Here is a 23636-nt window from a genome sequence, read left to right as displayed (position 1 = left end):
CCAGTAGACGTTTAAATGTTTCCTGAGCTAAAGGCTGTGAAATCCTGTTTTGTTTTGTTTGTTCCATTGCTAGTAAATTAGAAACTGTATGTTTATTCATCATTCAGATTTTCCTCACTAGGGGAAATTAAGGGTTGTTTTGTTTTATTTTATTAGTTTGCTTAGAGACCAAGGAGCAAGTGTTCTTGTCATCCACCTTAATCTAGTGTCTTTTTTTTTTTTTTAAATATAGTGATTGAATCAAAATTTGACAATGGTGTACGTTATTTTCTAATTAAAGGTTGATAGTGTAGTAGGCACTCAACTTAAGTCACAGAAGAGAACACAGAGTTTTGTAAAAACGTGGAGGAAAAGTCACTGAAAAATTTCATTTTGCTCTGTTGAATGCTGACACAAGATAGCACCTGCTTTTAAATATAAATTCCGTAATAATTGGCAGTTGAAAAAAATGTTTCTTACGCTTCCAATATTCCTGGCTAGAATATGTCATTTATGAAAGTCAAAAACTTGTTACAAAGTAGGTGGCTCAGTCTTGTACTGAATACTCACATCATAGGAGGAATAGCTTGAGAACTGTGAGAAATGCCATTTACTTACCACCCATAGTTCCTTGCGTGACACAAATGGAAACCATTCATACATATTTTTAAAAATCATCTTTCCCTTAAAAAAAATGATTTCCCCCATTTGTACCATAAATATAAATGCTGTCTAGGAATATTTATTAATAATTGTGTCTGTGAAAATGCATATATTAAGAAAGAAAATCAGTTTTTATGACATCCTACTAAGAAATACTTTTGCAAAGAATTGCTACCTTTTTTAAAGACAATCATATATATATATATATATATATATATATATATATATATATATATATATAATCGAAGTATATATAGAGTAGGGAAGTATATTCGGTGCCTTTTTTAATCTTCTTGGTTTTTGCTTGAATTTGACACTGGGGTTTGTCTGTGTTCCCGTTCTGTTGCTTTATAACAAATCACCCCTGATTGACTCTTCTAAAGCAGCAGTCTTTTTATTACCTGAGCGGATGCTGTGGGTCAGGAATTCTGGGAGGATTCATTTCGGCATGGCTTGTCTCAGCTCACGATGTTTCGAGCCTCAACTGGGAATTTACAAAGGCTTAGGGTAGGGGGTGGGAGGCTCAGTCTGTGGCTGGGGGCTGGAGTGCACTAAAGGCTGGCTCATTCCTATGTCTGTGCATGAATGCTGGCTGTCAGCTGGGACCTCTCTGGGGCTCTCAGAATAGTTGCACCTGTCACCGCCAGGTGGCTTCTTGGCTTCCCCACTGCGTGGTGACTCTCAAGAAAAAACTGCTCAAGGAAAGCATGTAACACTGTATAACCCTTTATGATCCAAAGTATCAGTTCCTCTCTGTTCACAACTTTGCCCAGACTCAAGAAGAGAAAGTAGGAAATTGCTCAGTGGTAGAGCAATCTACTGAATAGGAAAAAGTACCATTTGCAAATCACATACCTGGTAAGGCGTTAGTATCTAAGATACAGAAAGAACTCATTAGTGAAAAAAGGAACAGCCCAGTTTAAAAAAGACCAGAGAATTTGAATAGGCGTTTCTCTTAAAGAAAAGATGGCCAAGAGGTCCATGAAGAGATGGTCACCATCACTGATCATCCAGAAGATGCATATCAAAACCCCAGTGAGACATCACGTCACACCTATCAGAATGGCCATCATCAAAATGACAACAAACCAAGTGTCGTTGAGGACGTGGAGAAAAGGGAACCCTTTGCACTGTTGGTGGGAATGCAAATTGGTGCAGCTGTTAACGGAGAACAGGTAGGAGGTTCCTCAAAAAATTAAAAATACAACTAGCTTATGATCTGCAATTGCACTTCTGGCTGTTTACCCGAAGGAAACAGGAGCACTAACTTGACAAGACACCTGCACCCCTCTGTTCCCTGCAGCACTGTTTACAGTGGCCAGGGTCTGGAATCAGCCTGAATGCCCATCTGTGGATGACTGCAGACAGAAAACGTAGTGTGCATGTGTGTGTCTACAGGTAGGGAGGGGATATTCAGTTACAAAGAAGAATGAAGTCTTCCCATTTCTGACAACATGAGTGAGAGAATTACACTGAGTGGTGTAAGTCAGAGAAAGACAAATACTATATGATCTCAGTACGTGGAATCTAAAAAAACTCATAAATAAATGAAACACGTAGACACACACAACACAACAAAAACCGCCCCCCAAGCTTATAGAGAAAGAGAACCAGATTGGTGATTGTCAAGCAAGGGGTCCAAAGGTACAAAATAAGTGAGCCACGGGGGTGTAAGGTTGCAGCATGCTGACCGTCCTCAGTACCGTCCTGCATGCTTCAAAATTGCTGCCAAAGTAGGTTTTAACATTTCTCCTAAGGGGGGGGGGATGCCTTTGGAACTACGTATGGTGACAGACGTTAACGAGACTAATGGGGGTGATCGTTTTGCAGTATGCACAAACATCACGTAAGTGTGTTGTTCATCTGAAACTGACGTCGGCCGTACCTCCGTAAAAACAGCACGTAAAGAAGTGTACACCTGAAAGCTTCCTTCTCGTGAGCTGAGTGCGATGATCCACCTGCCGGCCCCAGAGCAAACCTTTAAATCACGCTGCCTGTGGGTGTTCGTTGCCTCTGTTGTCCGTTGTGTTGTTGGTTGGATGTGCTGAGCTGGAAGGAAATGAACTCAACGCGCGAGGAGGGTCTGACTCTGGTGTGACCCAGGGAGCCGGCACCGTCAGTGAGAGAAGGAACACAGGTCTTAAAGTTGGAAGTTCAATATCCCCACCCCTGTGGGCCCAGCAGAAAAGCCTCCTGGGCTGACCTCCTGCTCACCGCCTCTGGTTCTACCGGAAGCTGGATATGCTGAGTTGCAAAGAAATGAACTCAGCACTTGAGGCTCTGAGTCTGATTTCCCGCTTTGCCCCTCACCGTGGTCTGGCTCTCCATCAATTATTGAGATGCCTGCCTGCTTGAATGATTGAAATGCCTATTAAATACCTATTTGGAATAATAGAACGTGTAGAAGCAGATTGTAAGTTGCCGTGGGTGTGACACAGTGCATGCATTTGAGCCTTGAGGGGATGTACGTCTTAAGGGACATGCAGGGGAACTGACTGCACTGGGGGAGCTGGACTTCTCCATGTGGAGACCCGTTTGACAGTCATGCAGAGGGCTAGGACCAGGGGCATTATTCAGGGCTGGGACTAGGGTGCGGGGGCAGGGGTGTTATTCAAGGTGTGGAATTTAAGGGCTTCTGAAAACTCAGTAGTGAGAATAGTATTTTAAAGCAACATCTGTGAAAAGCAAACGCAATGCCAAGAGAGCCACTGGTGGGCCGAGTATCAAAATTGTCCTAAGGAGAGGATCAGGCAGGGCGGGGACTGGGGTGAGGACGCGGGTACGAGCCTTGCAGATGGGGGACCACATGCTGCAGCTTCTCCTGGTGTGCATGGGCGTCTGCATGGTGGTGAGTCCTCCAGGGTTCAGCCGCAATTCACGTCACCCCCAAAGCTGGGTCAAGCCCCGTGTTCTAAGATCCTGGGATCCTGAATCCTTCTACTCACTGCCTTCCCGACTCAAGTGGGTGGTGTTATGGGTTGAATTCTCTCTGGCAAAAAGCTGTGTGGGAGTCCAGAGCCCTGGTACCTGGGAGAGTGACTTGTGGAAATGCGGTCTTTCCAGGCAGATGTAATCAAGCGAGCTGCTCCCACAGGAGTGAGAGTTCTGAGCCTCACGTCAGGCTCCCCATCCTGGGGTGCCAGCTTTGGGAGGAGGAGGAGACCCCAGGACATCTGGTTTTGAAGGCCAGCAGGGCTGAACTCCAGGAGCCCCACAGGAATGGGGGAAACACAGGCTTCACTCTCTTGGGAGGCGTACATAGAATCTAGCCTGTACCAGGTCCAAGGGCAGAGGCAGTGATTTCATAGGAACCTGGGCCAGACTTGCCTGCTGGTTTTCGGAACCAAAAGGTCTAATGGGAACCTAGAGGATGGCTGTGGCTCACTCGGGACAAAAACGTCTGCTGGTGGCAGACGTTCCGAGAGTGTTCATCTACATGAGCTTTCCTGGAGGCTGGCATCTTGATTGGATCATTAGCACCAAGACCCAGCCCCACCCAACAGCCTGTGGGGAAGCCTCAGGCCAAACAACATACAGGGTGGGAACACAGCCCCACCCGTCAGCAGACTTCCTGAGCCACAGAGGCCTCTAGACAATGCCCTACCCACCAGAGGTCCAGGACCAAGCTCCACCCAGCAGTGGGCAGGCACCGGCCCCTCCTTCAGGAAACCTGCATAAGCCTCTAGTCCAGCCTCACCCACCAGGGGCAGATACTAGAAATAAGAGCACAGCAATCCCAAAGCCTGTGGAAGGAGTCCACAAACACGGGCCAGACTCTGCACTGGGACTGGCTGGACCCTGGCCCTTGGGTGAAAGAGAGGAGTGCGCTGCTGGGACACACAGGACATCTCCCGCAGAGGGCCACCTCTCCAAGGTCAAGCAACGTGACAGGTGTGAGATGGTGCCTTGTGACTTTGATTTGCGTTTCCCTGACGTTAGCGATGTTGAGCAACTTTTTATGTTCCTGTTGGCCGTCTGCATTTCCTCATTTGGAAAAATGTCTGTTTGGCGCTTCTGCCCAAATTTTAAGTGGGTTGTTTATTTGCTTTTTAATTGAAGTACAGTAGATTTAAAATGTTGTATTAATTTCTGGTGTACGGCGTGGATGGACTTGGAGGGCACTGTGCTGAGTGACGTAAGTCAGACAGAGAAAGACAGGTACTATAAGATGTCACTTACATGTGGAATCTAAAAAAATACAACAAACTAGTGAGTGTAAGAGAAAAGAAACAGACTCACAGATGTAGAGAGAGAACTAGTGGTGACTGTTGGGGAGGGAGAGGGGGAGGGACAAGGTGGAGATGGAGGATTAAGAGATACAAACCATCAGGTGTAAAATGAGCTACAAGGATGTGCTGTGCAACACGGGGAACAGGGCCAAGCTTTTATAGTAACTGTACATGGAGGATAACCTTTAAAACTTGTGAGTCGCTACACTGTATACCTGTGACATATAATATTGTACATCAACTATAATTCATTTAAAAATATGATATTATAAAATAAATGCATAAATTAAACAAAAGAGAGAGCTAACATTTCCATCACTTCTCAAGAGGTGCAAATCTCGACCTCCCACTTTATCTCTTCCCACCCACTTCCGCCCAGTAACCGAAAGTTTGTTTTCTGTGTCTGTGAGTCTGTTTCTGTTTTGTAAATAAGTTCATCTCTGTCTTTTTTTTGGAGATTCCACATATTAGCGATACTGTGTGGTATTTTCCTTTCTCTTTCTGGCTTCCTTCACTTAGAAACAGAGGCTTAGTTTGCTCCCTGCTGCACTCGTAAAATCTCCCAGTGCAGAAGGCACGCAGCCCACAGAACCCTGCATTTGACCAAACACCGAAGGTTACACACTGCAGGTCTCACCTAATGGGTTCACCCATCTTCTGCTGTAATACAAAAAGAAATGTTTTTATGTTCTCCCCATATAATTTCCTTAACGTCTGTTTTAGGTTAACGTTCTCATTAAGCAGTGTTTTCAGGTCAGTGGTCACAGGTTTGCTAAAACTTGAGCACGTTGGATGATCCTGCTCCAGAGCAGTGGTGCAGCGGCATTACCGTCAGTGCGTCAGCAGTCAGACGCTAATGAGGCGTTTTCATTTCACAAGCATGACCTTTTTAGCGTCTAGTGGAGAGGGAAGTGGGAAGCTTTTCTCTGAATAGAAAGTCTTCTTTTAGGTTACCTTCAGTGTAGAAATACATCCTCTCCTTTTCCGAGTACCTATTTTTACGTCTCATTGTGGCTCCAACCCCTTCTGTGCCTGACTCATTTCAAGCCTGGTCATTTCTGCTGCAAACAGTCGCAGACAGATGACTGTGTGGGGCTCCCAGCCTCAGGCTCCGGATGCCTAGGGGCCGCTCTCTCTCTTTTTTCCCCCTAAATTATGGTAAATATATCCATGTTATCACTTTAAACTGTTGGAAGAAGACGGTACAGTGGCATTAATGACATTCACACTCTGGTTGCAACCATCGCCACCATCCATGTCCAGAACTCATCAGACAGAAGTGAAACTCTGTATCGATTAGATGTCTGCCCTCCGTCCTCTGGTGGCCTCCAGAGTTCTGTGGATGTCGCAGATAGATAGCACAGTCTAACACTTACTGGATTCACTCTCTGGAGTTGGAAAGGGACATCTTAATCAAGAGTATGACCGTACGTCCAGCAAGATAGAGGTAGAATAGAGGGCAGATCGAGGCAGCCGTGCTGTGTCCTCAGATACTGGAGATCCGAGAACGTCTCACCAGGTGGGCTCTGTCCGTTGAGGGATGGGCTGTAGGTAAACCTGAGCAGCGCGGATCTGAGAGAGGGAACTAAGCGTGAGGGCGTGGCTGGAGCCTGGCCCGAGTGGATGTCGGTAGACCAAGTCTATGGTTTGGTCACAGAAGGAGACTCCAGTCAGTTTACTGTGAGTGGGGAAGCAGCAGGTGTATTAAAGTCATCAACAAATTCATTGTGTCTGGCCAGCCAGCTGCAAGAGAGATGCAGGTGTGGTTGAACAGGATGTAGAACCTTCTAGCATGACAAGGGACAGGCGACCTTAGTTCACAGAGACGTGTTTGAAAAAGTCCTTGGAACCAGAACAATTGGAAGACAGCAATCACGGGCCGTGACAGATAAAGGACAGCCTGGCGCGGGGCAAAGTAGGGTCAAGTATACGTCCGTAGAGGAAGAGTGAGTCCCACGTGGTGTCTGGCGACGTTTGAAAATAATGGGAATGTGGTGCCCAAAATGCAGGGTAAGTGCTGGGAAGGAAGGTGCCCCGGGAAGCCTGCTGCTGGGTTCACGATGCCTGCGGGTAGGGGGCAGCTGCCGCCTGCAGTTACGGCGTGTTCTAGCACAGCACAGCGTCAGGGCCACCAGCAGGCCTCCAGGACCCGATGGCCGGTCCCGGACATCCCTCAGCGCCCGGGTTAGCCGGCATCAAGGCAGTCAGAACACCCGGACCCGGGGGCCCCCGCCCGGTGCGGGGTCTTCCTGGCTGAAGCCCTCCTCACGTGCTGCCGAGCTCCGTCCCGGCCTCTCCTCACCCGGAGGGGTCACTCCCGTGGTTACATTGTAGCTTCTTAGAAGGTGCGCTTCTGTCCTTTGTAAGTCTGGTGTGTTTGCACCTGCAAAAGGGGAAAATGCAGGCTAGACCACGAGAATGAGTTCCAGTGGTGAGACAATCTGCACATTCGGAGTTGTTGAAGATTCAGCTGGGCCTTGATTTAAGAAACGTTGATAAAATGACCCGTTCATGCTGAGATGTGTGTTGTTGGGTGTTACACAGTCCTGACGTATCAGCAAGGACGTCTTCAAATCTTTTTTTATTTTTAATGTATGTGTATTTTATTGAAGTGTAGTCGGTTTACAGTGTTGTGTCATCGTCTTCACATCTTAGCTAATCATCCGTGAAGAGTTACTTGGCTTTAGTGCGACGTTGCTGGTAACTGGGGCTCTGATGTTTGTCTGTTGCCTTGTGCTTACGTTTTTCTTCTCTGTTTTTGGAGAATGACTCGACATGATACCTGGAGAAAGAAAGGCACCCTCTAAAGTTTAGAGTCACATCATCTCGCTAGATTGACTCATTGCTGTTCATCCAGTGGTGTTCACTCCTCATTTCCCAGTTGTGCTGATTAGAAAGGTCAGATCTGTCTTAATACCATAGCCACTAATATCCTTGGATTCTCGTCTTTAAAGTAACGGCTGGAGCCGGAAGAAAGCAGGAAAGCACAGAACCCAGTAGAGAACATACAGATCGAAACCCATTTCTGCACCAACCTTGGCACAGAACCGCCAGTCCTGTTGTACTGAACATTCAGACACCTGTTGTTGAATCATTATCTGCTACTTAAAGACATAAGTAAACTCAGACTGGGCAGGAAGATCAAAAGCCTCTGTTACAAGATATGTCTGTATTGATGAATGGTTGTGAGTAGCCAAAAAGCTGAATTCCCTGCTCAATTTGTCATAGTCTAGAAGTCAGAATAGTGTTGTGAGCCACATTCAGCCTAAAGAGATGTTGAAAACCCTTGACGACTTTTGAGAGTATTTACTGCCTCACCCTGCGTGAGAAGCAGCCCTTGGGGTCCCGGCTCCTGCCAAGTCAGAAGGTGTAGCAGCGGGAGGCCGGGTTCTGATGTGGTGCCAGCGGGCTGGCTCTCCTCAGCTGGCGTCCCCTCGAGACAGGACCCAGGCTCCCCCGTCCGCCACAGTCCTCACTCCTCCCCGTCACCGCTCGGCCCACTTCCCTTTTCTGTGTCACTGGCTTGTCACCATCGGTATTTAAATCAGCCGCGCGCTGTCTGAGGCAGGCAGGGCCTGAGGGACTCTGTGCAAGGGGACCCCTGAGCACGACGCTGAGGCTGCACAAGCCTTCCAGGGCAGCCTGTAACCACATCGCCATGCACCCCATCTCCTGCCTGTTGGGTTGGGCCAAGCAGTCCAGCTCCCAGACTCAGAATTAGACTCAGAACGTGCAGCCAAAAAGAGGTCTGAAAGGGAAAGAATCCAGTCCAAAGTCTACAGCTGTGCCTGGTGCAGGACCCTGAAGTGTTGGTTTGGGAGTCCACTCAGAGGACCAGGAGGCCGCGAGGCGCCGTCCCAGAATGCAGCGCTAGGCGTCTCCAGCTCCGCTGCTCGGTGGGCTCGTGGCTGACGTGCCAGAGCCCCCGCCTCACCCAGACTAATATATGGAAATCGGCTGCATTTCTGCACACTAACAAGGACATACCAGAAAGGGAAATTAAAGAAATGATTGCATTTACCATTGCATCACAAGGAACACCTACGTGGGAAAACTGGGCAGCCACACGCCACACCACGCACAAAAATAAACTCCATTTACTGGTTGGCGGACTCCGTGGATCTGGAGTCCGCAGATTTGGAGGGCTGAGCGCCCTCCGTAAGTGTGGTCCCGTGCGGTTCCTGGAAGAACGAAGCCGCATCCGTACACCAGCACCTGATTGCTCCGGGACCCCCACCTCCCTGTCATTCTCCTTTGTTCTCTCCCATCTGTATCCTTTCTCGGCCATCAACCACAGCCAGGAGAATAGAATTATTCTGGTCGCCCTGAGTCCTTCCAGGAAGTCATCAAACCCGAGGGCGGTCTTCACAGCCCACAGCCCACAGAAGACCAACGCTTTTCAATTCACTATGACCTCAGTTAAAACCGAACATTGATTTCAGCGAAACGTAAGTGGTTATCTTCTTCCAAGCACTCAGGTGATTGATTGATTGATTCACTCTCCTCTGAGATTCCCTGTGAATCTCTGCCCCGTGACAGTGAGCGAAGGGGTTAATTAGCATTAATTCAGTCTGTGAACTCACGTGAGGATGCGTACTCACGGCCTAGAGGGAGCGTCCCTTCAGAAAACAGAAAACCCCTGTGTGGTGCCCCCCCCCAGGTCCACGCGGCATTATATGCTACCTCAGTTGACATCTCTGTCTCGTTTACCAGCTGACTGGTGTGCCTTTCTCTCCTGTGTGCCAAGAAGTAGACCAGATTCTGCATCTTGATCAAATACGTAGACTTGAGTTTGCTTTCCTCTCTTTAACTAGGTTATGAAGTACTCTTGACCCGGTAATCCGATAGGTATTCACAGCTCCCGGTTAACCGCTTCTCTACTGCTTCGAGTCCCCAAGTGGAAAATCTCTAGGATTACGACTTGGCAATTCTTTGTCCCCTCTCCTGCCCCTCCATTCTGGCTGTATATTATTTCATATGGCTTATGGTAGAATTTAGCACTCCATGAACATTTAGGAAAATACTTGATTTTTAATTTTGCTTATAAAATAAATACCAGATAATAAACACTAGGTTAAGTTCCTATAAATCGTCCTATTTTCCTGAGGATGTGAGGACCGTCCCCCAGGAAAGTCTGCATGTTTCAAGGTGAAGAGAATTCTCTATTGACTGACTGTGGCGAGCAGCTGATGAGTGTACACGAAATCCACAACACGCATGGACGTTTGTTTTCTAAACTGATAACGGGCAGAACTCATAGACACAGAAAGACTTGAAGTCATTGCAGGTTTTGTTTCAGTATTTAGCTCAAGTCTTTTTCTGTTAATAGTGTTGAAATACAATTGTCTGGCATTCTGTCAGCTGGATTCTGAGATAACTAAAGACAAGAACCGAATTTAAACATGATTAATAACGGATGTTATGGAAATACCAACAGCGTTACCTTAAAAATACGATAACCGTCTGTGCGAACGCTTTTATGGTTGTGAATGTGACGGAAGAGTGTTTTCAGGTGTCTCCTGGGATCATGAATTCATGTACATAAATTTAAATTTAACATAACATGAACAACACTAACTCTCTATTCCTGTGTTTCATTCGTTCTGTAAGAATCGGTGATGGATGTGACATACATATTTCAGTTAAAATGTCATACTCTTTTTTGTCTGCTGTTTTGTTTTATTTCAAGTTAAGCCACGATTATTTATCAAAAAGCATTGATAATGCAGAACATGGGTGTATTTGTCTACTTGGGTTGCTATAAGAAAATACCATATCATAGACTGGAGGGCTTAATCAACAGACATTTATGTCTCCTAGTCCTGGACGCTAGGATCTGAGATCAGGGTGTGAGCAGGGCTGGGGTCTCCTGAGCCCTCTCCCCTTGGTGTGCAGACAGCCGTCTCCTCCCTGTGTCCTTCCGTGGTCGTCCCTCAGTGTGTGTCGGTGTCTTCATCTCTTCTCATAAGGACACAGGTCCTATGGGATTAGAGCCCACCTTACTGACCTCATTTTACCTTCATCACGTTTTTAAAGACCCCCCACCTCCTAATGCAGTTCCATTCTGAGGTCCTGGGGGTTAGGGCTTCAACATAGGAATTTTGGGAGAGGAGGGGAGAAGACACAATTGAGTCCATGAAGCTGGACAAACCATTTTGGTTCTCGTCTCAGAAGTCACCAAGGATGTTCTCAAATAGTGAGCATTCTGATAAAAATATCAATTTTCTCCCTCCAAATTAAAAAAAAAATAGCCTCCATATATATGTAAAAATATATGGGGCAGGAGACAGAAAAGGATGAGCTGCAGACACATTGTAAATGGGATACTCTACAAATTACGGAGAGAAACTTGGGTTTTCAACAAGAATTTGCTTCAGAAATGACATTACTTTAGAAGTTTGAGTATCAAGGGAAATAACCAGGAGTTCCTGGTAGATGAACTGTATTAGGAGACACGCTGTTAGACGTGTATGCTCACGGAATACCAAGTGTATGTATGACAGCAGACACAGACCCCGCCACGGAGCCACAGAACATCAGGTCTAGATACAACAGTAGACAGTGCATGGCCTAGAATTACAAGTTGTCGTGTATCCCACAGATGGAAAGCTTCGGGCTTCGTCTTTGCACTGAGAGTGGTTCCCAGGTGGGTCAGTTTACCCCTCAGGGGCGAGTGGAAGACGTGTCCTCTGTTGCATCACTCAAGTTCCCTTTCTTTTTCTTTTTGATTGAAGCACAGTAGATTTACAATGCTGTGTTAGTTTGACGTGTACGGCACAGCAGTTCCGTGATGCATATACATAGATACTGTTCCTCAGAGTCTTTCCCATCACAGCGTATTGCAAGGTGTTGAATACAGTTCCCTGGGCTGTGCGGTAAGACCCTGTCGTTTGTCTGTTCTATATGTACTCGTGTGTGTCTGTTACTCCCAAGCTCCTAATTTATCAAGGTTTCCTCATTTGACACCTTCAGTCATCCAAGGCGAAACTTTTTTTTTAATTTATTTTTTTATTTTCTCTTATTATCTTTGCAACTCACGTTTGACATGAGGTTTACACCAGAACCTCCTCGGACCAAATGCGCGACTGACGAGTTCTTGGCCCCTGTGCTGTTACTGCTTTACCGTCCCTGGTACTTAATTGGCCCAGTGTTCTGTCCTCTCGTTCCCATCCTCCTGTCACCCGGCTTCCTGGCTGGACAGCCCCTGATGGACACATTGCCCACGGCCCACTGTCCTCCTCTGCCACCGGCAGCAGCACCTGAACAGACCTGGACGTCAGTCCGCTCAGCTGCCCTCAGAGGTGGGCTGAGTTACAGCGTTGCTCTCGCTCCTGCGTTTCAAATAATATAAAGGCGAAGGCGTTGAGATGGCTCCCGGGCAAGCACAGAACAGGGCTTGCTGTCCCCTCCTGCCTCCTCATTACGGTGCTTTAGAGCGAGGACTCACATCTAATGAATAAGAAATGCCTCCGGGAAAACTTCGTTTTAATTAAAAACTGGGGCACAAGCCCACTTGTAAAATATTGGGATTTGGGAAATGACTTTTCAACTACTGACTGGTTTTTCAAAACTTAGTTCTCTGAGGTACGCTGCTGAGACAAACTCTGCTGGTTTAGTGATTAACCCCAATAATATATAAAGTTATCTTATTGTTCTTTGGGGGACTTAAAAATTGGGGTCACTTTTCCCTTTCCTTTTCTTTCCTTTTTTAAGAAAATGAAGCTACCATTTGTTGGCCAACTGTGTATCCATCAGAGAGGGTTTTAAGAGCCGCCAGCCATCGACCGTGACCAATTTTTACTTTTCTTTTTTATGATTTTTTTTTTTGGAAGGGAGGTAATCAGGTCTACTTAAGTTTTAGAGGAGGTACTGGGGAATCGAACCCAGGACCTCGTGTATGCTAAGCATGTGCTCTACCACTGAGCTACACCCTCCCACTCCAGTTCTTGGTTATGAACTGCTCTGTTCAGGATCTGGAAAATTACGTGGAGTCATCAGTCACCAGTTCTCCAAGATTTTTTTTTAATGAATGGAAGTGCCAGAAACCTAATACTTGTGGGAGTTGGTCGGTGGCAAGCTGGGAAATTGAGTCAGGCAAAGGATTATGAAGTTCCTGAACTAGCTTCCACGGCTGGGAGAATAAGGCAGAGTATGAGGGTGAATTGGAAGACTGGGCATTGCAGTTAAAGGAAGGAAGGATGCGTGGAGAGAGAGGGAGTGAGCAGGCACATGCGCATATTCTCATGAATTAGTTCAGTTTGTTCACTCTCCAGTGGGTGGCGGTACGTAGCCCCATCGTAGGAGTCTCCTGTTTCCTGTCTCCATCTGCGCCCACGATCGTGTCCTCACTGTGCAGTGCTGGGGGTCACAGGACTCACTTTAGAGATTTCTGTGCATCATGAGAACAGCTCACACCCCATTGCTGAGCGGAAAAATTTCTGGAAGGAGGTGGCTCGGGAGAGTGTCATTCCAAGAAGGGTTAGGGCCTTATGTATATTCCTGTGGGCATGGCTAGTCTGAATCACTGTTGGTGCCGTTTGGACAAAGCATGACTTCTCCCATTTCTCATTTCCTCTGACGCCACCCCCTGTAAATCTGCCAGAACCAGTGGGGCTGTCAGTGGTCCCCAAGTGTGAATCCCTTTCTGTCCTGCTATTAGCGATGGCCTGTAACAACACGCTGTCATTAGCAAGCCACCTCTTCAGTGCTTCTGATGATGTTAAAGTCCAAACGTAGATGCTTGTTTTACTTTTCCAAGATGTGCGGAAACCCGAGCCGTCCGTTTCTGCATATGTTTTTGTCTGTAACCTTGTGAATGTTAATTACGCCCAGGTGGTGCTTGCTTTCACCCTCTCAAGAGAATTGGGGGGAAAACAGCTGATGAAAGGAAGACCGCTCCATCTCAAGGTGCAGCAGAGTCGCTGTCTAGATGGGGCGTTTACTCATAGAATAAAAATACCACTCTACTTAGGTGACACAAATGCATCCGGGAGGGGAAGACAAACGAAACAAACAAAACACACAAACAAGTTCCTCAAATCTCCCACACATGAGGAAATGACAGTGCATCAAATCAGAACTACCTCTCTGCAAGTCTTCTCCACATAGGTGCATTCTTTGATCCACTTGTACCCAAACCAGTGGAATTTCAGCTGAAAATTATGAAAATAAATTCAGGGTGGTTTTGGTAAAATTGGAAATCAAAAGTGTCAGAGTTGTGATTTGCCGTTATTCAGAGAGAGTTATTTCTAGTATCAAATTTTTAAATCTTTGGGTCTCAAAATTATTTTGCAACTGAGAAACAGGTAGCTAGTAGCTATGGTAAGATATGTAGAAGTAGATAGACAGGCAGATACATACACTAGTTAGGTCGATAGACAGACAGACCAGATGGATAGATGGATGCATGGATGGATAGATCAGACAGACTGACAGAGCTAGCTATATCCTCTATGTCTACGAATTCTTTCTGTATATTCACCACATATAGTCTTTCTATATGTACCTATATCTGTATCTATCTATACTGTGTCTATTTCTGTGTTTCTCTATCAACTATTCAACTATCTATCCATCCATACATCATATCATTATATCTATTATCTATTTATCCATCTATGTATGTTATCTATCTGTGTGTCTGTCTGTCCATCTGTTCAACCATCCATCCTGTCTTATCTTTCCATCCGTCCATCCATCCATCCTTTCTGTCTACTCACCCACCCTAAATCTTCTTTATTTACTGAATCCGTATTTGCAAACTCACCAACTCGCTAGAATTCATTTGTGACCCCTAGTCAATACTTGCCCTTTTGAGGTCATTCTTAGACATTCCCTGAGCAGGGAGAGATCTGTCACCTGTCACGCAGGTTTCCAGATGAGGTGGGACAAAGTCACCCCCTGACTTCTTGTGTAAGTTGTCCTACTATAAAGTCTCCTTCTCGTGGTCTGGCCAGAGTGCTGTGTATTTCCTGTCCCTGTGCTTTTTGCTGGTGGTTTTGCTTTTGAAAGTGCTCCCTCCCCAACCTAGTGCTGATGAGCTGTCTGGTGTCCTAAGCACGGGAAGGCTGTGATGTGCTTCACGGAGAAGATACATGTGTGAGATAAGCTTTGTTCAGGCGTGAGTGAGTTAAAGCCTGTGAGTCAGTGTGGATGAATGAACAACATGTGTTCTGAAAGGTGTCTTTAAACCGAAACGCACAGGAAACAAGCTTATGTATTGATTGGTTTATGCAAATGGGGTGCCCAGAAGTTCATGGGAACCTAAGCCTGTATTTCCCCGGGGAGAACGGTTAAGTATTCACTAATTCTCAGCAACGTTACAGAGCATCACAACTATGAGTGATGAGAACTGACTGTATGTGGTTATGTAAAGAATTTCGTTATAGTGTCCTTGGGCTGTAGTCACAAAACACCATGGACTGACGGGCTTAAACAGCAGGCATTTATGACTCCTCGTCCTGGAGGCTGGAATCTGAGGTCAGGGTATCAGCAGGGCTGGTGTCTCCTGAGTCCTCTCTCCTTGGCGTGTAGACGGCCGTCTCCTCCCTGTGTCCTCTTGTGGTCGTCCCTCTGTGTGTGTCTGGGTCCTCATCTCCTCTTCTGATAAGTGCACCCGTGCTATGGGATAAGGACCCACCCTCCTGACCTCATTGTACTTTAATTACCTTTTTAAAAGAACCCCGTTTCCAAACATGGTCCCATTCTGAGGCCCTGGGGATTAGAACTTCAACATAGGAATTCTTTTTTGAGCTGGGGAGTGGCACAATTTAATCCAAAATCATACAGCTACAGTTTTCTTGGTCTTGCACTTTGCATTAATATTCTTCCTTGCTTGTGTGTGTGTGTGTGTGTGTGTGTGTGTGTGTGTGTGTAGGTGGGGTGGACATCATAAGAACCGGGAATAGCAGGGGGAGATTCATGCTTCTGTCTTTGTTCATTATTGCCACCATGCACCAAGCACGCGGACAGAGGATATGTGAATCTGTGCTAAGAAAGCTAGTGGTGGAGGTGTTGCAGAGACTGGCCGTTCATGTCAGTTGGATGCCATGTAAGAAGTTGGAAAAGCAGTACAGAGAGTAGCCAAGCCAACGATTCACGGAGGTTCCGTAATGCACAGTTAGCCCCCTCCTTCTTTGAGCTGGTCCCTTTTTGCCAGTCACTTCCTTCAGGGCTCTCGAGTGCCTGCGGTGATGGTCAGTGTGTTGATTGGTCCACTGTAGGCACACAGGCTCAGGGTCAGCATAGATCCTGGGAACGCTGAAATGAGAGTGATGTGTGCTCCGTGTTGCCACAGAATCCCGGACGTGAATGGATGCTCTAATTGACCTCTGCGGCACTGTAGGAAAGCGAACAGCAGCCCTTCTCAAAATTGATGAGTCATCCTTCCGTCTGTGGTTTCCAGTGTCTCTTCAACACTATGCTTCTATTTTCTTTTTGCGCAAATTCCAATCTGTGTCACCGAAATAGTATTTAATATTATAATTGACTTAAAAAAAGTACTGTTTCATTCTATAGCCCAAAGTACAGTTGATGCAGACTCATTTCACTCAGGAGTTTTTAAAAATCTTGTGATACGTGTAAGTGGCAGGCATTGATAATTTATGGGATTGTGTGTGTGTGTGTGTGTGTGTGTGTGTGTGGTGGGTGTGTGTGTGTGGGTGGGTGTGTGTGTGTGCGTGGGGATGCACTTCTGGATTTTATATCATCTAATGTTGAGTAACATTAATCATTTAGCTGTTTGCATGGAGCCTGGAAGATGATCTACCTAATTTTGGTTACGTCTCAGAGACATGGATGTGACTTTATTTTAATCTACGTGCTTACACATGATCGGTTTGACAAGATTGAGTCGCTGGGAGCCGAGCCGGTGAAGCAGTGGGGAGAGCTCTGCTGCTGCTGTAGTGATAATTAGGGGTGCTTCCATGGCTTAGTAGCTTCTCATCAATTGCTTGGGGGTCCTTTAAGTGCAGCCGTAGTGTTCCCCTCAAGTGTGCCTCTAGGGTGAATGAAGTGACAGTCTAAGAGAGGAGCATTCCCTGGGCTGTTACAAACGACAACATAGGACTTCCAGGTGACTGGCAACCCAGGTGTCTTTAATGCTGTTATTTAACCCGGGGAGTGGAATGGGACATTTAAGGGAGTGTTGAAGATATTACATACAATTCCATCTGGATTTGAAAATCTTAAGGGAGTATTAAAAAAAAGTTTAAGAGACTCCGGACATCTGTTGTGAAATAATAGAAGAGAGATATACTGGCCTCACCCCAGGTGCCTGACCAGAGCTTCTGAGTCCCTTGATATTTCCTCAGCGATGAGACCCGTGGGAGCATCTTTGGTCCCACTACTTACAGGGTTTTTGGCGCTGTCCCAGACACAGGGCTTCTTAACCCCTTGGCATTTCTTGGGTGATAGGAGTGTCTTGTTCTATTGAGGGGACTCTGGGATGGGGGCTGGTGACCAGAAAGACCAAACCAGAGTTAGAAGCTTGGAGCTCCCCATTGTCCGGGGAGGGTGGGGGCTGGGGGCTGAGCTACTGGCGGGCCATGCCTTGCTGAGGCCCCCTCAGTGGAAGGGAGTTCAGAGGGCTTCCGGGTTGGTGAGCACGTCCACGTGTCGGGATCGTGGTGCACCCCAGCTCCCACCCTCGGACCTCGGACCCTTCCTCACCTGCCCCCCCCCCCCCAACCCCATGCCCTGCGCTACAGAATAGACTGGCAAAACAAAGTCCCTCTTTCTTTCCCTGAGTCCTGTAGGCTCTTCTAGCAAATGACTGAACCAGGGAGGGCTTGGTGGAACCCTGAGCCATGGCCAGTCTGCCAGGAGCACAGGGGACAACCTGGGTCCTGCATTTTACCCTTGAAGTGACGGCCGTCTTGTGGGACTAAGCCCTTCCCTCGTGGGGACAGCTGCCCAGGCACACCCGGGAAACTTCAGCCCTGTTAACCTCCTTGACAAGTATCTTGAGTTGTTTTCACCACGGTGCCTTCTGGCTCGGTTGTGTGCAGGTCCTTAGAATGTCTTGCTTTTTCCCTTTTAGTTTTTCCACATGTTTTTATTCATCAACAGTTCGCTTATTGAGATATTTCTGAAAGACACATTTTCCACGCCAGGACGTGATCCACAGTTTTCCCAGGTTCGACCATTTTTGTATTGAGTTGAAATTCCCTTGTGATGAAAGGCAGTGGAAGCAACCTCCATTACTTTACTAGGAGAGAATTCATGAACAGAAATATATGTGCGAACATACATGTATTTCTACGCAGAGCCCTGTTTGTAAAAATGTATTTTAATATAGCTTGATGTTTTTCAATTCATACAGAAAACAGTGTAAGAAGAAGTGGGGTTCTAACATTTTAAGACATGACACTATGGTAGCAGACACCGTCATTTTAAATGATAGCTTCTTATCTTCAAAAACATTAAGAGTGAAAAAATCACTCTTGCAAAAAAAGACATCTTTAAATTAAAATGACTACTTCACATCTTTAAATTTAAATTAATTACTATTTCTAATGATAAACTTGAGTTCAAGGAGAAAGGAGGAAGAGCTGCTAGCAAATGAATTGAACTTAGTAACAGGTGCTGTTCTGTCGCGAAGGAAGACTGTTTGTTGCCTAGAACAGAGCTCTCTGCTTTTCCCAGAGCTGGCTGTCATTCTGTAAAATCATTGACTGCAGCTCAGTAATCAAGTCCCTAAATATGTCAAGCAGTTGTTAAAGAGTGAATTAAACAGATACATGCTATTTCTTGGCAATGGAAGGATGACCACCACTGATGTCCATGATGCATTGGCTCAGAGCGATGACCCGTTTTTAAAACATACCGCGCATTTAGTCATGAACTGACTCACAGCCCACAGAGAGGATGACCACTGTCAAACTGACTGTCTGCATGCAGACCGCTAAAATAAAGATTCGTCTTCTGGTTGGTCACAGTTCAGAAATATTCCAGAGAGACTGATTTGAGAAAAAATCCAGAAGTCTTACTATCTGATCAAGAAAATATAACAGAATGATGTAAAGGGTTTCTTTATTTTATTATTTTAATACAGATCTAAAGAAATGAAATTACTTTGGAAAAATGAACCTTCTGTTTTAATACTTAAGTCATACTGACATATCCAAAATATAAATGGATTGAAGTTTTAAATGTTAAAAGTGGAAGTTCCTTCAGGATCATGAACCTAGAATAAGCATAAGTAGAAATCTTCCTTTTGAGTTCAAACTGTATAGAAATGGGGGGAAAAAAAGGGACTTGTTATAGGTAAGCTGGGCTGAAGATGGGGGTCAAAGAGCATGTGACCATGGTTGATATAATCAGGGTTGCTTCCTTGAGCTGCTGAGAGGAAAGGGGTCACATATACCATAATCCTACTGAGTCACAGCCAGATGTTCTATCTTCTGAATGTACAGTGGACCCTTGCGAGAAACGTGAATTCTGCACCATCATTTTCTGTATGGGTCTGTTAAGTCCAACTGGCTGATAAGCTATTCAAATTTTTGAACTCTTTTTTAAAATACTCTTTCTGATACTGAAACAATATGATTAAAATGTACAACAGTGATTATGAATTTGCCCATTTCTCCATCAGTGTTTGCCTTATGTATTTTGCTATCCTATTATTAGGTACATAAGCTTTATTATTATTATATGTCTTTGACATGTTGATTAGTTTATAATTTTGAAGTGTGCTGCCTTATTTCTGGTAATATTCCATATTGTTTACCATTTCTACCATGAGTATGGAATACTTTTCAGTCAGAAAGAAATGTAGTATTTCATGTAAAATTACAAATGTGGCTCATGAATGCTTAAAACTTTAAAAATTTAGTTGAAAAAGTAATGAAAGTGTGTGTTAACAGTGCCAAGTGGTTCTCTGGAAGCTGAGCTTTATAACAGTTGACTTTTGAAGTTATTAATTATGTTAGTATATGAATAATGTGTAATCATATGTAATTAATACATTTATTGACGTGTTTATATTAAAGTAATGCTACCTTTATTAGGTTTAAAAATACCTAGTTGCATCATCTCTGGCATTGGTATGGTCCACTCAGTAGCTCGTGAAATGCAGAGTTTGTGGCTTGGATGTGGGGTGATCCGGGAGGTGATGCAGGGTGTTGACTGTGGCTCCCTGAGCTGTGAAGACAGATGTGGGTCATGTTACCCACAGGGGTGGCCATGAGAGGCAGGCAGGTAATCGTCTCTCTCTCCTGTGTCTGTTGCCTGCTGCTGCTTTTTCTTGCCTATCTGCCTGCTTTTCTGCTTGGCTCTGACATCCTGTCCCCTCCCTTGACGGACAGCCTGATTTATCTGCTGGCACCTTTATCTGCTGCAGCTCCTGAGGACCTGAAAGCCTTTCTTCAGTTGCTTAAGGCAGCACTCAGGGTGTCTACAAGATAGGCTGGCATCCACCCGTTGTGGATGCGAGTCCTCGCCGTGGAACGTTCAAATGCTCAAGGGCACATTGTCGGGAAATCAAGACTTTCCTGTCCTGTTGGTCCCAGAGCTTGAGAGTCTTGGTGCTGGGTTTTCTGTTGACGCCTTAGCATCCGTCTTCCTTGACAGTCTACCGTCAGGACGCAGCCGGCGGCAGGGCCTGTCTTCACCAGGTCAAGTTGCAGGGGAGAGGTGCTGCTGGAAAAGGAAGTGCCATCAGGTTTTGAAAATGTGCCTTAGCTTCAGAGTGAGTGTCTAGCTTCTCTTGTGAGGGAGTTAAGCTTCTGTTGCCCTGCAGGGGAACCTTTCTTCCTAGGAGTGCCCAGGGCAGCTCCTGTTTCCTTGGCCAAAACCTCACGGGAGCCAGCCTGGGTTGATGGAGGTGGTAGTTTAGGTCGTGCAGAGGAGCCCCGGTGGATGGGAGCAGGAGTGGTGGGCAGTCGATGAGAAAGCTCAGACCCTCCTGAGTACTTATTGGAATGAATATTCCTTCTTGATGGAAAGAACGCTCTGACTTCATTATTTACTTCTGATTCATTGAGGTTGTTTAGTTTAGATTAATTAAGTACCTTCAATTCACATTTTCACACGGTGAACGCATCGACGACTCTGGTGCATTTTAATAGCCAAGTCAAGGTCAGCTCAGGACTGGAGAAATCTGTTTTCCTTAAACATAAGGAATGCCTCTGTGCCTCAACTCTGTAAAGGAGTTTTAGAAATGGAGGGCACTTTAGAGATCATTTCGTGCACCACCCTCATTCTGTAGTTGGAGGAAGATAATGTTGATTTGTAAAGATGAATGAGTTTTAGTTGGATCATGACTGCAATACTGGAGTCTCAGCAAGCAGACCAGTAACTTTTATATCCTGATTGTAGAAAATGAGTCTCATATCAATGATTATAGTGATGGAATTTGTGCCGCTGCTGAGAAAAATCTCAGAGACATTAAAAAAACAAGAGCAAGTTGAAACTTCCTCTTTTAAAAAAGCTTAAAACCCCTGAGTTTTCATTTTAAAACTTACCCTTTATTGAATCATTGAATAGTATATACACTTTAAATTACTAGGCAAGTGAGCAATAAAACCGTATTTAATCAGTTTTATTTGCTATGCTCTGGTTCAGATATATGCAAAATTATTGACTAATTGCTATTGGGTAAATTTCTACTTTAAGAAATAAAATTTTAAAATAAGTTCTGTTTTCAGTAGTATTACTTAGTTTTCTGCATAAGTGGTATATAGATGTCCACTGCCTGACCTGTTTAATGGGGTCTGACATTAATGTATTCAGTAAATTAGTACCTTTGGACAAGAATTTGAATCTTTGAGTTAATTTAGTATAAACAGAAATCCGTTTTGATAAGGCCAGTGCACATACATCTCATTTTTCAGTTGACAGAAGTGCTCAACATATCCTTAATACCCCCAAATAATTAAACTTACTTATTACTCAACTCAGTCAGAAAAGCTGCTTCCTATAGGGTTTTGTTCAGGGCGACTAAAATTAGGTGGAAGACGGCCATTACACACTGACCCTTAAAACAGGAAAGAGCAAACTGTCCATATTTATGTGGTCAGTCTTGCTGTTTTTGAAGCGACCTAGACTGTTAGAACTTTCCCACGTTCTGGGAAAATTAGAGTTGTTAATTACGCAAAATGAAACGTTCAATCAGCTGTGATTTATCAGCATCTTAACTGTACGTCAGTGGCACTGAGGACTCTCTGGAAAATGAACAATTTCTTACTGAATTTCTGTGAACTTTCCTACCGTGGTGTAGGTTTTGGTTCAGATGTGAGCAGTGAGCTGACATCTGAACAAGCACAATGACTTCCTTAACAGATCCACCCCCGCCCTGCCCACTCTCCATCCAAAGAAAACCCAACATCCCATCCGCTCCAAGCCCTGGCCAGTGCCACCATCCACTTCCCTAGATGTCTCATTGACTCTCGATGGCATTGGGCGATGGGTTCTGGAGAGATGATGGCAGAAGAGGGATGGAAGCCCTCGTCTCAGTTCATCCTGGAAGACAAAGGAAAGTTGAGGACAGAGAAATCCCACCACGTTCCTGCCATTGGTTTTGATAGCATCAGGCATCCTCCCTCAGCCCCACAGCACCGTCCCACATCCGTGGAAAGAACAGACTGTGTGCTGGTTTCCTCACTGGTGTGCGCGACCTCCTTTCAGTCCAAGCGAACTCTTCCTCCTGCAGACGAAACCAGCAGGGTAGTCCTACTTCATAAGGGCTCTGTGTCAGCAAATTACAGATCCTCTCGTTAGGAAGAATTAACACATGCATTTTCTGTCTCTGAACATCATGCAGCTTCTTTCTACATTTGTAAAAGCTCTCCTCTATAAAAGGTACTCCGCACCAATTATTGGACATGCTAGATGTCCACCATACTTTGTTTTCAGGGGTCCAGCTCTGCTGGTCGAATGAAATGAACAAAATTAGTTTTTTAAATCTTTTTTTTTAAATTGAGATGTAGTTGATTTTATATAAGTTACATGGATACAATACAGTGATTCACAATTTTAAAGCTTACACTCTGTTTATAGTTGTTATAAAATATCGGCTGTCTTCCTTGTGTTGTACAGTGTATCCTTTTAGCTCATTTTATATCTGATAGTTTGTACCTCTTAATCCCCTCCCCCTGTCCTGCCCTCCCCCCTTCCCTCTCCCCACTGGTCACCACTAGCTTGTTCTCTGTATCTGTGAGTCTGCTTCTGTTTTGTTATATTCACTAGTTTGTTGTGTTTTTTTAGATTCTACACATAAGCGGTATCAGACAAATACCGATATCTTTCTCTCTCTGACTTACTTCACATAGTATAATACCCTCCAAGTTCATCTATGTTTTTGCAAAATGCAAAATAGCATTGTTTTTTTTATGACTGAGTAGTATTCCATCGAGTATATGTACCACATTTTCTTTATCCATGAACAATTATTACTCTTTTAAATTACAGAGTAATGATCATGAATCTGGTGGGTAGACTTTGGCAAAAATTACTTCAAACAATAATTCTTTTCTTTTAATTGAAGTACAGTAGATTTATAATGTTGGGTTAGTTTCAGGAGTACAGCACAGTGATTCAGCTGCACCTTTACCGGATTCACGGATGGGGTCTAGTAGTCTTCTGGTGGCGGTTTAGATTTTCCTATGTATAGTATCATGTCATCTTCCAACAGTGACTTCTTTACTTCTTCCTTTCCAATTTGGATCCCTTTTTTTCTTTTTCTTCTCTGATTGCTGTGGCTAGCTCTTCCAAGACTATGTTGAATAAAAGTGGTGAGAGAGGGCATCCTGGTCTTGTTCCTGATCT

The sequence above is a fragment of the Camelus bactrianus genome, chromosome X (assembly GCF_048773025.1).
Source record: "Camelus bactrianus isolate YW-2024 breed Bactrian camel chromosome X, ASM4877302v1, whole genome shotgun sequence".
Lineage (NCBI taxonomy): Eukaryota > Metazoa > Chordata > Mammalia > Artiodactyla > Camelidae > Camelus > Camelus bactrianus.
Note: the sequence above shows the minus strand (reverse complement) of the source record.